This window comes from Ceratotherium simum, chromosome X (assembly GCF_057802395.1).
Source record: "Ceratotherium simum simum isolate JZ-2026a chromosome X, ASM5780239v1, whole genome shotgun sequence".
Classification (NCBI taxonomy): domain Eukaryota; kingdom Metazoa; phylum Chordata; class Mammalia; order Perissodactyla; family Rhinocerotidae; genus Ceratotherium; species Ceratotherium simum.
This window is the reverse complement of record NC_141940.1, coordinates 100336368-100352200: the sequence shown is the minus strand read 5'-3', so window position 1 is coordinate 100352200 and position 15833 is coordinate 100336368. Positions and strand designations below refer to the sequence as shown.

The following is a 15833-nucleotide window of genomic DNA, read 5'->3' as shown; positions in this document are numbered from 1 at the left end:
AATACATGTCTGTTAGCTCTCCACTGAAATGCCTGAGGAGCTGTGACAACCCAGTAGAAAAAGCAAATCTACCACCCCAATGTAATTTCCAAATATCATTTTCCACTAAAAGGAACTACCAGGGCTTCTTGGAGATAGGTCTGATTCCAAGCTGTGGCTAGAAATATCCAAGATGAGCCTGGTCATCTTGTCATTTCTGAAATCCTATACCTAGACTCTATCACAGACTACAAAAGGACACAAGAGGCAACTTTGACTTCCATTAGCCAAAGATGAGACCATTTGAGCTTCAAAATGAAGAATGAATACTGAAATGTATCAAATCTATTAAAATTGATAATGACACTGATTATCACAATTATACTAATCTTTCATTGTTCACTTCTTCAGATTTTAGTTAGGTAACCAGCTCCTTATTCAGGAAATTCATACATAAGGTAAAATCATCAACAGGAATTGCACAGCACTACTTCTAAAATATTCTTGCCGAAATAAAAGATTAAATAAAATAAGGTTATATCAGTTGGACATCTATATCTAACTAACAGTTACATGAAATTTTGACAAATAGAAAAAAATACTTCATGAGAATTTCAAACACACAAATCAGAATAGTATATGAACAAGAGAATAAACCAAAGAATATAGGTTAGGAGATAATAAGTATAAGATCAGAAATTTAAGAAATTCAAAACAAGCACACAATGGAGAGAATCACCAAGACACAAGTTTATTATTTTAAAAAGAGAAATAAAACCACACAGACGCTGTCAAAATTAATCAAGAACAGCAGCGCATATAAACAATATGAGGGAGGAAAAAGGGAAAAAGGACATAAGTAGAGATAAAACTTTGTTATCTACAAAGAGAAAACAATGAAGAATTTTATGACAATAAGCTTGAAAATTTAGACAAAATGGTCAATTTCCTAGAAAATAATGTTATAAAAATGGACTCAAAAACATTGTCTTATAACAAATATATTGAATCAGTATTTTAAAATGTAAAATGATAACGAACACCAGGCTTAAGTGGTTTTCAGGCCAATTCTAAAAAATGGCAAAGAAAAGATAAATCTAGTCTTATAAACACATTTCCAGAGAATGGAGGAGAAAAAGAAATACATTACTCCACAGTTCATTTAATAATGAGAGTATAACTTCAATAGCAAAACCTGACCATGGCAGACTGAGAAAGAGAAACCGGAGACCAAAGCACTTATTAACATAAATGCAAAGATCCTAGACAAAATATTAGCAAATTTAACCCAGCAGTGTATAAAAAACGTAATACATCGTGATCAGTTGGGCTTTTTAGAACTTTTCAAGACTGAGTTGCATTTTCATAACGGTACTCTGGCTGCCATGTTGAGAGGAGACTGACATGGGAAAAGAGGCAGAAGGTGGGAGAGCAGTTAGGAGCAGCGTTGCCCGATAAAATGTTTATTGGCTAAATCTGGCAACCCTAGTTAAAAAGTTATTGCAATAATTGAGGTGAGATGTATTTTTGGCTTGTACCAGGATGGTAGAAAGGCAGATGGTGAGCAGTGATCAGATTCTGGAAACATTTTGATGTTAAATTCAACAAGCTCTTTTGATGGTTTGGATATGGGTTATTTTCTATCCTTCTGTCTTATCGTCACTTGCCCCACACTGTTCTAGGTCATTATCTTCCCCTAGTGTGTTCTGAAACAGCATCCTTAATTGCTCTGTTGCCTCTAGCCCTGTTCCTCTACAGTTCCCAATTCTAGTCTATGTAATATTTCTAAAAATGCAAATCTGATTGTTCACCACCTAAGTCCCTTCAGTGACTTACATTTGCCCTTTGGATAATGTCTGACACCTAAAAATAGATGACGTTTACTCTTTGGCCCCATGACTACCTTGCCATCCGCAAGGCCATCACTTCCACTATGCAACCTCCGCCTTCTCTCTGGCTAAGTCCTATTAATTCTCTAGTTCTAAACCTAAAGGTGACATTCTCAGAAAGACCATCACTAAGACAAGGTTTTGTTCCCTTGTCATAGGTTTCCATAAAATTCTAGTTTCTCCCACCATAACATTAATCAAGCTACATTCTAATCATTTATTTAATTGGATGTTTTCTCAACTGTTTTGTAACTTTGGGGAGGGGAGAGACATAAGTATCCTGTTTATTATCGTATCCCTAAACCTTGAAGAACATTTGGCACAGAGTACATAATCAATACATATTTTAAATAAATGATTAATAAATTAACTAATTAGGTGCTTGCATTTCATATTCGCACAAGGATTATTGAGACAAATGGTGTGCTTCATAACAGCACACTAAATGGTACCACTAATTATTATATTTGCTAAAGATAATTCCATAGAATGAGTTTTTTTTTCTTTAGCTTAAAACATAAATTCGTGTCACAAAACTTAATTAGTATACATTTTGACATTCTACTTTAAAAATAATTACTTCAATCTCTAGTTTACTAGAACTTACTTCATTTCTACAATATGAAATAAATGGAACTTTTATTTCTATATATTTTATTTCACTACCTATCAATAAGATGACTGAAAAGGATAGACACATTAGAGAACATTTCTTTCTCTTACTGTAACCAGTCATGAAAGGCAATGAAGTGACTCTAAAATGGAAGTCAATGAAACATAAGAATTATTAAAGAAAGAAAGGCGTATTTAAAACTTTTGGGAGGGGCCGGTCCGGTGGCACAAGCAGTTAAGTGCGTGCGCTCCCCTGCAGCGGCCCGGGGTTCGCCAGTTCAGATCCCAGGCGCGGACCGACGCACCGCTTGGCAAGCCATGATGTGGCGGCATCCCATATAAAGTGGAGGAAGATGGGCATGGATGTTAGCCCAGGGCCAGTCTTCCTCAGCAAAAAAAAGAGGAGGATTGGCAGATGTTAGCTGAGGGCCGATCTTCCTCACAAAAAGAAAAAGAAAGAAAGAAATAAAACTTTGGGGAAAGATTAATAATCTAAGTGTGCATGTTATTGATAAAATAAACTTCACACCAAAAAAATAAGGATTTAATAACATTAAACTGGAAATATTGTGAACTTGTGGCCTTTTAAAAGTACTATCTTTTCTAGTCCTAGCTAGAATTTGACCCAGCATTAATCTCATCCTATCTACTAGATTTACTCATGTGGAAAAATCTGATATGCAGTCCCCAATGCCCAGAATTTACTTTCTAATACCCTTTTTTTTCCTTTGTAAAAAAGAACTAGCACTTCTTGGATAATAGCTAATCCTGTGACCTGGAACATGTTATGGCTGCCCAAAAATGAGGAGGATTTCAAAGATGGCTTGGATAGTGCAAGAACAAATGACCTCAGTTAAAAAGGATTCTCACTGTCTAAGTTTTGACAATATATGCAGAATAGAGAAAATACCACTTGTAATTATTTGGAACAAGTTGAGTCTCTGAATAAAAGCATGACTCTTTAGTTATAATGATAAAAGAAAATTTAATATGAAGTTTAACAACAAGAAAGTTATAATACAAATGAAAGGTGATATAATTTTTACTTAAGTTAATTTTAATGATAAGGGAGTGCAATGTATAATGTATATAATATTCTTTTCTGTTAAGTAATTATCTTTTTGTGAAAAGCAAATTTGTACCCTTCTCAATATTTGTTACATAACCAAATTGCTTAAGAAAATGAAAATCCTACAGAAACAAATTGATTATAACGGGTGGTCTCCCACCATATATAGGAAGAAAGAAATTTCAACCGGTTTTTGCGAGATGAAGAATGAACCAAGTATTATATTCTTCATTGACCAGGACATGAACTCTCTGAATGACAACACTAAATATAATTAGATGATGATAAGGCTTACTTGTCTCCAGTAATGACAACATAATAGATCAATGTATAATATTTAATTGGCAGCAGGCTATAGAGCATTGGACAGCTGAGGGTGAAAGAAGAGATTATTTTGGGAAAGCTGACCAGAGTGTAGGATACCAAAACTTAAGTGAAAGGCCTAAGTTTGACGTAACTATTTAAGCTTTATTATTAAAATAATGGGTCCTGGAGCTCCAGTGTGAATTATCCTAAAGGGCACAACTGTATCCCGTACCCCATTCAAGAAGTAATTAGTTGATATCCAAACCTACAACTTTGACTGGTCTTCTTGACACTTGGGTTGTTTCCAACCTAATACCAAGATGCCCATAGCTGTAAACTTCCAGAGTCTGCTTGGTGAGACAGAATTACTCTGTTTCATTAGCATAACTTCCTAAAAGTGAAAACACTCCGTCAAAAGTGTAAAAAAATTTTAAATATTTGAATGTAATTTGCCAAAATTCATTCATAAAGTCAGTAATACTATACACCATAAACAGTAGAGTATGAGAGTGATATTCCCACAGTATGTTTATAGTGGAGACAGCTAGTTGCCTCCTCAATGCCTATTTTCTCCTTTAGTAACAGAAAGCACATTTCATTCCAGATGACAGTGTGCCCAGCCCAAAACTACATTTCCGGGTGGTCTTGCGCCTAGGAGTAAACAATGAGATGGAGCATAAATCAGGTAAGTCTTCTGGATATTCTCCATCCTTTCTCCATTCCCTGCCTGGAACAAAGACGTGAGGTTAGAGCTACAGCAGCAATCTTGGAACCAGAGGAGAACTTGAGAATCAAAATCACTTGCTAAGGATGATGGTAACCTTGGAGCTATCAAACCATCCGTGGATTGCATACACATGTAACTTATTTTAGGTGAGAAAGAAATAAACCTCTATCTTATTAAAGCCATTTGTTATATATATTCTTATTAGGAATCCTTTTTAAAAATTATGTTTGGAAAAATATTTATTTTTAGTTTAATTTTAACTTCTTTTGGGGCTGAATACCAGTTCTTCTTTACCAGGCTTATATATTTGTAAGCTCTTTCCTCTGTCCTATCCAGCTCCAAAGTTTTTAATAAATCCCATATGTGATGATTCACAGATTTGTATCTCTGTCTGAGAACTCACCTCAGAAATCCATACCCAAGTGTTTTCTTGAAATTTGAGATTTTCATTTAAATGTCTTAAAGGATATTCACAAAAATTCTCCCACTGTACATGTAACCTTCTCCTTAACACTGAACCCACATCTCCTAACATGTTTTATCTTAGTGAAAAGCATAAATGTGCAATAAATTGTCCAATAAATTGCACACATCAAAAATCTAGTTTTTAGTCCAGTACATCTTTTTTTTTTTTTTTTTTTTTTTTAATTTTTATTTATTTATTTATTTTTTCTCCCCAAAGCCCCAGTAGATAGTTGTATGTCATAGTTGCACATCCTTCTAGTTGCCGTATGTGGGATGCGGCCTCAGCATGGCTAGAGAAGTGGTGCAACGGTGCACACCCGGGATCCGAACCCCGGGCCGCCAGCAGCGGAGTGCACGCACTTAACCGCTAAGCCACGGGGCCGGCCCCTAGTCCAGTACATCTTGAAGATGTCCACATTTCTCGTCTCCATCACCACCACTCTAATTCACCATCTTTCCAGGTGCACAAATAAAGTAGCACCATAGATTGTTTCCCTATATCTAAATTGTCCAAATTGTTCCCTTTTAGTCTATTCCTCAATACTTTAACTGGTAAGAACTTTTAAAAATGTGAATCCGAACATGTCCCTCACACACACACACACACACACACACACACACACCTACCTTAAATCAATCAATGGCTTCCCATGATTTCCAGATAAAGACCAAAAATGTTAATATGGCCTATAAGGCCGTGCATGCTCTGGCTCCTACCACTTCCCATGTGTCATGTGACACTATGATCCTCTTTTCTTCCTCTGTAGTCACAGTGGCTTCTTTCAGTTCCATGACCACGTCGTGGTTACTCCCTTTCCAGGATCTTTGAATATACTTGCCCCTTCATCCCAATGACTCTAGTTACTCCCACTCATTCTTTAGTTCTCAATTCAATGAAAACTTTCTCAGAGATCCTTTCTTATTCCCCTGTGGGTCCTATCTCCGAGTTATACATTCTCTAGCACTGCCTAAATACAAGTATCACCTGGTAGTGCTATGTGAAATTTGGCCCATCTTTTTATCCTGAGTACCTAGCATAGTGTCTGACTGTAAAAATGATACTACAGATAGCTATGATTAAATATTTGATGCATAAATTAATAACCCGTATTTATGCTGGCTAGAATATATCTTCAAGTGTATGTTATGAGAGAACATGGGTGGTTCACTTTCTCTGCCCTACACACATGATTCACAAACCACCTGGCGTATAAATTTTTACTTCCTTTCTCTTTCAGAATATTGTGGATTTTACTCTGCTTTCTTCTGCACTTATAATTGCAGAGGTTTCAAAGGTCATTTTTTATTCCTTGGAGTAAGAGTCGTTTTCTGCATCCTTGATTGTAGAATTATTGATATTTTCTTGGAATGTTTTACAAATTCACTAGGATAAGATGAAGTATTTTTCTTAGTAAATACTTTCTTATAAGTTAAAACTTTCTTCAGTTATATAATGTTTTCATAAATTATGTCTTATATTGATTTTCTTTCATATTCTTTGGTTTTGATCTTCTCCTTAGGAACATAAACTTTCTCATTCTATCTTCCCATGTCTTATCTTGTGGTTTGCAATTGTCTTCTTCTTTTCTGTTATTCTGTATACAGAGAAAGTGTCCTAGGTTTGTCCTCCACAGACAGATTCAGTTTCCGTAACACCATCACTACGCTTTATTGTTTCTAAGACTGAATTTCAGTCTGCAATATTAAATCCTTTGACATGTTTCCTTGTCTCACTGTTCTCTCTATTTATTTCTTCCTAACTTTAAAATCAACTCAATTTTTATCACGGTTTCTTGTGTTTTCATCATGGCTTTCAATGCTCTTACATAATAGAGTATCAGCTTCCTGAAACTAATTTCAGTTCATGTGGTACATCTTCTTGCAAAAGATTGGGCTTTGTTTTCTTTTGTTGTTGCTGTCTTTGCAGCTTGTGACATCCATGAAATAGAAGGTATAAAACTTCGTATGGTGTTATGTTAGTATCAGGTCTAAATCGGTGAATTCTCCTTTCTCATAAAAGCCACGGGATACTGCGATTGCTATTAAAATTATTTTCTTAATTTGCAAAACAAAGAGAACTGATTAGCCCATCCCATAACTGGTACAAAATAGTTTTTGTTGTTGCTGTTTTGTAATTCTATTTGTTTTATGTAAATTTTCTGCTCTAAGGAAGGATATCTTGGTCTCACTGCCTGGTAATATACCCATAAGGAAGAGATCTGTTTCTGGATACTCTTAGGAATTCTTTTTTTCTTTCATTAGCGGAGATGGTATATAAAGAACTACATTCTCCAAAGGACACCATTCCCACAGCTCTCTCAACTCAGAATGGGGCTGATTGGAGAATGAGAGGCATGAATGGGGCAGACTGGAGAGAACAGAGAATACAGTCCTCTCTTTTTTTCAGGGGGAAAGTGAAGCAACTTAACAGATAGATAAATGGAAGTTTCTATGGTCCCTTCTTCCCTTCGTATCTCTGTTGTCCACACCACATTCTGCCTCAGGACCTCACTTACACTTTAGTAAGTAGAAATGCTTCTTTGAGTTTTATACATTGAATATTCCTGGTTTCCAATGATGTTAAAAGTTTGAAATTTTTGGTTGGAGAGCAATTTAGTAGTGATTATCTGCCATCGTAACGTGAAAAATCTCTAAATAATATCTGCAATGTTCTTAAAGAGAAAATTATTATAGGTTCTGAAGAGTAACTGACAAAGACTCTCTAGGTGCACAAATAAATGGAATGTTTACACCACCTATCAATATTTGAATTTTTTTGTACTTTCAATTGAATTTTAAACTGCAATAATATTTTTGTTTATATTTACAATCCAAAATATCAATTAGAACGTTAACATGTACTATAGATGATGAAATATATGTTCATAAGCAATGTCAGATGTTTTGTTTCATTTGATCAACTGTACACTGATTTAGTTAACCTTTGTGGGAAAAGAAATATGCTTGATCAATCTAAATGGTTGGTGGTGAAGTAATACTATCTAATAACTTATTTTTGTGCTGGCATTTTTTTATTTGAACTCACTACACAGAAGGCAAAGCCTCCTAGAAGTTAGAATTCAATTTTTGCGTGTATTTAATTATTCCTCTACGCTAACTCCTTTGATTATCTTTTTGTCAATAGGAGAAAATGTTGCACGTCTTTTACCAACGTAGTCACAGCACATATCCTAAAAGAAAGCTCCTATCACTACAAATTAACTTAAATATATGTAACATTTTTGTGGAGATTATTTAATTATTCAAAATTCATAGTTGTTCACCGATGCAAGGAAGAAAAAGTATTTCTTTTTCAAACTTATTTGTTTTCTGAAGGGTTTTGGTAGAATAGGTATATGAATGATATTTCAACAACCATTTCAGAGTTTTTAAAAATGGATTTTTTATGGGTTAGACACAGATGTTATTTATTTATAATATATACTTTATCTGATTAACAACAGAATTTGAGAGAATCTATAAAAATACACAAGAAAAGTACCAAAATGGAAATAAAAACTTTACAAGTTGTTGAATTTGTAAGAAAATAATACAGTATAATAGTGACCTGGGGTAACAATTTCTGTCATTTATCAAACATTAAATGTCACTGAAGCAAAATAAAAACAAAAATATCATATGAATCTCATTATGTAATAAAAGGAAAATTCAAATGAGAGATGCTTTGACCTATTTAAAAATATCTTATCCTATCAGTGTTAAATGGACTTAAGGCCCATTCATTTATTCATTCATTTACTTCATTCAATTCATTTAACTTATATGTACTGAGCACTTCTATATGTACCAGACACAATTATTAATTGGCAGGTAATAGCAGAAAAAAGAAGACAGACAAAAATCTGTGATCTCATGAAATTTATACTTTAGTAAGGAAAAGATAAAATTAACAAAAAGGTATTATATATTGATGATTGCTGAGAAGAAAAGTATAAGGACTGCACATTGGGGAAGGGGGAGTGTGAGTGTTTAAATTGAGATAGCCAAGGACCTTATTCTCACTTGGATGAGATGACACAATACTTTCTCATCTCCCAGTAATTTTACCTGCAGATGAAGTCAGCATTTTTCTTACAAACAGCTTTGAATTAGTTCACCTGCCCTAGCAAATGGTTGATGAAAACCCCATTTCATATTATAGAATACAGTATACATACTTTACACAGGAAATTTGTAAGTACAAGTGTATTTAGTGATCCACCCTGGCCAGAGGAAAATTTTAGTATTGTTCTTGTTGGGAAAAACATTCTGATTTTGTGCAACACCACTTCCCAGTGGCCTGCCAAGTTTGAGTCAGCTGCTAAATGCTCATCGAAGTAACTAAAGAAATTGTTGCATTGGCTTCATTAGTATTCACAATATGACTTTTGGAAAATATCTACCAAAAACAATTTTGGCTTTGGGAGATTTACTATTATTCTGTCATTTCTGAAAGTAATTGGAAAATAAGATCAGTTATTTCTAGAAACAATTCCTGGTTCATGAAATTAAGACCATTTAGTCTGTGTTCAGAATGCCTTTTGTCCTCTTTGCCATCACAGAAGGATACACATCTAATTAATCCAAAGTCTGCATCAGAAAATTTAAATATAACTCAAGGTAAAAGGAAACTAAAATCTAGCCTAATTTTCTATTGTATGATATTGAAACCTTATGTGATTACCCATATGAATTCTTATATTTATATAAAAATGCAAGCTTTTATAAACATGAATACCTTATATGGGTCAAAGTATTACTTTTAAAAAGTTAAAAATGACTTGTACAAACATAAAATGAGTATATCTCAAAGATTTTATTCGACCTGCTAATTAATGAGGAAACCACTAAGATGGTAAAACTCGATCCAAGAGCATTTGATAAACAGGGGTTTATATAGTCTATGAAGAAAGCTATCTAAAAATTTTTTTTTTTTTTTTTTTTTGGTGAGGAGATCAGCCCTGTGCTAACATCCGCCAATCCTCCTCTTCTTTTGCTGAGGAAGACGGCCCTGGGCTAACATCTGTGCCCATCTTCCTCCACTTTATATGGGACGCCGCCACAGCATGGCTTGCCAAGCAGTGCGTCGGTGCGCGCCCGGGATCCGAACCAGCGAACCCCGGGCCGCCGCAGCGGAGCGCACGCACTTAACCACTTGCGCCACCGGGCCAGCCCCATCTAAAAATTTTTAGAGTAGGACTGCTTGGTTAGATAAAAACTCATTGTTGTCCTATGGGGCAATCAAACCATAACCATCAGGATTATCTTTTTTATCAGATAGAAATTTACATGTTAGTAAGTAACTTCATAGTGTCTGAGTTCTGATCAAGTAGTAAATAGCAGAGTCAAACACAAGTACATTCTCCTAGAAAATTATATAATTCTTGGGTGAGCTTATTAAACGTTTCAGAATAACATTGAAAAGACATGCCATCCACCTTTTCTGCCTTTTTTCCAGTTTTAATGATTTTCTTAACAATCCCCCATCTTAGTTTGAGGTGTTATAACAAATACAGTAGTCTGGGTGGCTTAAACAACAATTTATTTCTCACAGTTCTGAAGGTTGGGAAGTCCAAGATCAGGGTGCCAGCATGGTCAAGTTCTGGTGAGAGCCGCCTTCCTGGTTTGCAGATGGCTGTCACCTTCCTGTGTCTTCACATGGCGGAAAGAGAGATCATCTCTCTCATATCTCTTCTTATAAGGACACTAATCCCATTCATGAGGGCTCCACTTTCATGACCTAATTACCTCTCAAAGGTCCCATCTCCAAATACATCACACTGAGCATTGGAGTTTCAACATACAAATTTTGGGAAGACACAAACATTTAGTCCATGGCCTTCCCTGCTTTGATCATAAATTATCTCCAAATATTGATCAGAAAAAAAAAAGTTGATCTCATTATAGTTTAGATTGATTATTTTCACAGATGCAGTAAGAGGTGCTAAATAACCATATAAGCTTCCTTGTTCATGTAGTATTTAACAGACACTGAAGCAAAACTTTTAGCTTTTGTTTGTAAATTTTCTTAAAGAATCTAGGATTGGTGCATTTAAAAGACTCTATAAAGTCTAGGCCACGAAGTGAAGGCCAAGAAAATCTCTCCCGCAGACATCACTGTAGTACCCATAGAATTAGTAAATTCCTCTTTCCTCAAAGCCCTCAAAATATACTAGGCTCCTGGCCTGCCAGGAAGTGACTTTATTTATCACTTGTGAGTCTGGAGCCCTATAAGCCAGGTGCCAGGCTGGTTTCTTATGAGAGTTTTGTAGGCATTGGTGCTCTTCTTCTTTAACAGTGGGCTTGCTGTACCTGATTAAAAGTGACTCATTTCCAAATATAACACTGCAGCATGTCTTTAGCGGCACAATCAGTTTTTCCAATTTGAGGTAAAATGGAGACAGATTCTTATTGAAATAATGAAAATAGCTATTACCACAAAAATAAGGAAACTCATTAAAAATATATGTTTTTGAATTATGAGACTTCAGTGAGAATTAGATTCCATTTAAAAATGTTTTGTATTCCATTTATACAGCATAATATTCTAAATTGAGGGCAAGAGATCTGGAAGGAAGAAAAAGTGATTCCTTGTATATTCGTCAGTACATAGAGCATTAAAATAATATCAACAATATTCCAAACACATAACTGCTATTAAAATTTTCTCATCAGTTTATTCAGTCCTATGTAATTAATTCTTGCTCCCCTGGACCTAGGATCAGCAGTCTGCTTTCATGAAGTCATCTTCTTGTGAAATAAAAAGAATCCTAGAAAGCCTGATTCAGTCCTCTGGTACAGTTGGAAAGATTTCTAAGCAATACCAGCTTGATAGTCTTTAGTCAAGAGTCTATTTTTGATGTATCAATAGTTAAGATACCTGGTAGAGTCCAGTCCTTAAGACACGGTGACTGACCTTCTTTGTTGAAGATGTGAGTTCTAACCTTTGAGACTTCAAATAAGAACCAGAGGAAAGCAAAGTTCACCTGTAAATGAGAGTAAATGGCTGTTCTTATTATTACGTAATTAATAATATCAAAATGGAAGAGATCCATTGGGGTCTACAACACATAACTATTTCATAAGCTTTTAATCCATTTTCCCTTGAGGATAAGAACTGAATATTATGAATAGCAAGCACATTGACCCAAGACCTTGCTATAAAGTGTAAAATCTCTTAAATTTTTATATTAATAGCAGTTTACATGTGCAAAATTAACCTAGGTAAGGATGAGCTTCTCTTATTTTTTAATTATTCTTCTCATTTATGTCTTACAGCAGTATTGAGCTAATTAATAAATATGGAGCAGACCAAATAAACCTAAATATTTGTAGCATGTTTTTTTTTTTTTAATAAGGAGAAAGAAGAAATATTTGTGATTTTCTAATTCCCACTGGGAAGTCTCAAAGATTTCAGATTTCAGGTGTAAAGATATCTTTTTTTAAAAAAATTAAAGGTCTGATGCTGGGAAGACAAAATCAGAACAGTTATCAAAGGAGATTTAGGTACTTGATTAAGATAGGATGATGGGCACTTGAGAAGCAATACTTGCTTATCTATTTAATCAAAGTGATAATATAATATTTTTAAATAAACATAGAAGAAGTTTTCATGGTTGTAAGAATTTTAGCTCTTTCAAAAGTGAGGACACTTTATTCTTTTATTTTTGTAATAATCTATTGCAGAAGTTAGCAAACCATGGCCCATAGGCCTAGTCATGAGTACAGTTCATAAGCTGAGTAGTTTTTACATTTTTAAATGTTTGAAAAAAATTAAAACAAGAATAACATTTTGTGACATGTGAAAATTTTTTTTTTTTTGTGAGGAAGATCAGCCCTGAGCTAACATCCATGCTAATCCTCCTCTTTTTGCCGAGGAAGACCGGCTCTGAGCTAACATCTATTGCCAATCCTCCTCCTTTTTTTTTCCCCAAAGCCCCAGTAGATAGTTGTATGTCATAGTTGCACATCCTTCTAGTTGCTGTATGTGGGACGTGGCCTCAGCATGGCCGGAGAAGCGGTGCGTCGGTGAGCGCCCGGGATCCGAACCCAGGCCGCCAGTAGCAGAGCGCGTGCACTTAACCACTAAGCCATGGGGCCGGCCCAAGACATGTGAAAATTACATGAAACTTCAGTGCTCATAAATAAAATTTTATTGAACACAGCCACACTTAATCATTTACATATTATCTATGGCTGCTTTACTGCTACAGTGGCAGAGTAGTTGTGACAGATCTTAAAGCCCTTATAGACTGCAAAACCCAAAATATTTACCATCTGGCCCTTTACAAAAAAAAATTCTGACTCCTGTTCTAGAACTTGGTAAAATCAACACAAAGCACTGAAAAATTTTCAGGTGAGATACTGAACTTCTGCTCTCTGAGCAGGTTACACAGAGAGTAACCTTTTTGTTACTCCTTGTTAACACTTAAAACTTAAAGATCAATTGTCATTTCAATGGATAAAAAAACAAATAAAAGACTCACAAGCTCCTTCTTTATAAATTATCTTGAGAAAAAGCCCATCAACATTGAGCAAAATTTGTCAAAATGTTAATACATTCCAATGCTTCTTTTCAGCTCCATTATTTGCAGTTACTAAAAACCAAAACTATATTTTCTTCCTGCAAAATTCTGCAACTTTTTATATCTATCGAGGTTCTGTCTTTTATTATCCTCTTTCATATTTTGAAACAGATACTTTATTTCACAAACTACCATCATTTTTTTTAAAAAACACATCCATTACCTTGCACACACAGTTGTACTTTTCTGCTATTATTAGTTTAGTAGAGTCTCAGTTAGAGAAAAGAAAGCATCTATCATGCAAAACAATTAGCAGATGAGCAAAGCTCATGAGTCCATATCAGAATCTGGGAAATTATGTGCAGATGCCCATAATACTTTGTACATAATCACAGTTAACATAAAAATTTTGTCAGAATTATGAACACATAGTTTTAAATTTTTCACAATCCTAAACAGTATATAGAAATAAATTTGCTTCTCTGATCAATAAGCCAATGTAAAAAGTTTAGAAAGCTCAGAATTACTAGTCTTTTCATGAAAAAACAAACCTAAATATAATAAAAAATAAAGTGCATTGATTGTTTTACTTAACACATAAAAGTTAGAGAAAAGTCATATAACTGTTTTGAAACCAGTCTAATCTGTACAAAGATTCACCTTGAATATGTAAACTTGGATTCTTATATAAACATGCTTATAGTTTCTGTAAGAAACCTTTTTTCCTCTTAAAAAGCTAGCACATTGAAAGTTTCAGTTTCTTTGTTTTCTGAAAATCCTTGGAACTTTCAGATATAGAGAAACATTTATAAATCCCTATAAATCCATTAAAATAAAGCTCCATTAATTTTGGAAACTGTGTAATCTAATTCATTAGTATCCTCCAGAGATAGGAAAATATTTCATATCACAAAAGGCTTTTCTCAATTAGACACTCCAGCACTGGAGAGCTTACAGCTTCATTTCTCTACTTCAACCATAAGTCAAAAATAAACAGAAACATAAAAAAGTACCTCTTCAGATATCAAAAGACTGTTTTTGGTGCGATGCTAAATTGCTGCAGGACGACTTTTGTGATAATGGGACTAAGAAAGCAACTGAGCAACTGTCAAGCCTTCTTTTCTAACTTCTGTAGAGTGGGACGAGCAGATGGTGAAAGGGTCCCCACCACTGGGCCCTGCAGGACTAGGGGCTGAGGAGCCAAGACCCCGGCTGCAGCCCAAGAAGAGTCAAAGATAATATCCTTCGGGAAATACCCTTACATGGGACATTGAAGTTTCACTCAGAGGCAGCACCTATAATCTTGTATTCTGTAATTGCTGCAGGATTTCCACTGTTTTCCATTTTTATTCCACTGATGCTTTCCAGGCTGCTTTGAGAGGTTACTTCTGCCTTACTTTTCATATGCTAGCTCTTAAAAACAAAAGCCATAGTAAGAGCATCTAAGATGAAGAATCACAATGAACCTCTCTACCAGAAAAGATTGCAGAGCTGAAAGAGAAGGTAGTGACACCGAACCTATTAATCTCAAATTCGTGTGCCCAATGCCCAGCAAGCCAAACACAGACATCCGTGCTTGGAGATGAGAAAGATTTATTCAAATTGGCCAAAATGAGTAGGTGGGAGCCTGGGTTTGCTCAAATCCACCTCCCCTAGAAGCTAAGGGGCTTGGCAGGAGGGGCTTCAGGGAAACAAAGGAGTCATTCCCAATAAGCCTCTGGGCAATCTGACTTCTGGGCTTCAACAGCTGCTGAGGGCTGGCCATCCGTTGATCGCAACCTCCCAGAAGGCATTCTCTCTCTCCTGTAAAACAAGCTCACAAATCCTCGAGACCCCTAAGTCACCGGAAAAACAGCAAATTGGTTTCATATCTACAGTACCCCTCAGATACCCAGCTTCAGTAGTGCTCTTGCTTAAATGCACATACTTGCTTAAATTCACTAATGAGGATTCTGAGAAGGAAATGACTCTTGATCAGTCCAAAACTGATCCAGAATCAAGACTTTAGTGTCAAGTTCAGTCTTTATTGTGATCTTCAAAGACAAGTGCTGCTAGATTATTTCTCAAGAATGGTTGGCTTCAAGAATGGGGGAAAATGCAGTTTATTAAACTTACCTCTAGACAGAATTTTTGAGTCATTTGTAAAGCTGTTACTAAAAGGTGAGAAACTAAGGAATCTTCTCTTTAGGTTTCATAGCAAGTTTGTCTTAGGAAATTACTTTAGCTTCTCATCAACTTCATATTTATCATTAAAAAATGTT

At 35.3% G+C, this 15833-nt stretch overlaps 1 pseudogene; it reads left to right on the top strand.

Annotated features, from left to right (window-relative positions):
- Window positions 1-4519: 4519 nt before the first annotated feature.
- Window positions 4520-15580, top strand: LOC147911957 (protein Mis18-beta pseudogene; annotated as a pseudogene).
- Window positions 15581-15833: the final 253 nt, after the last annotated feature.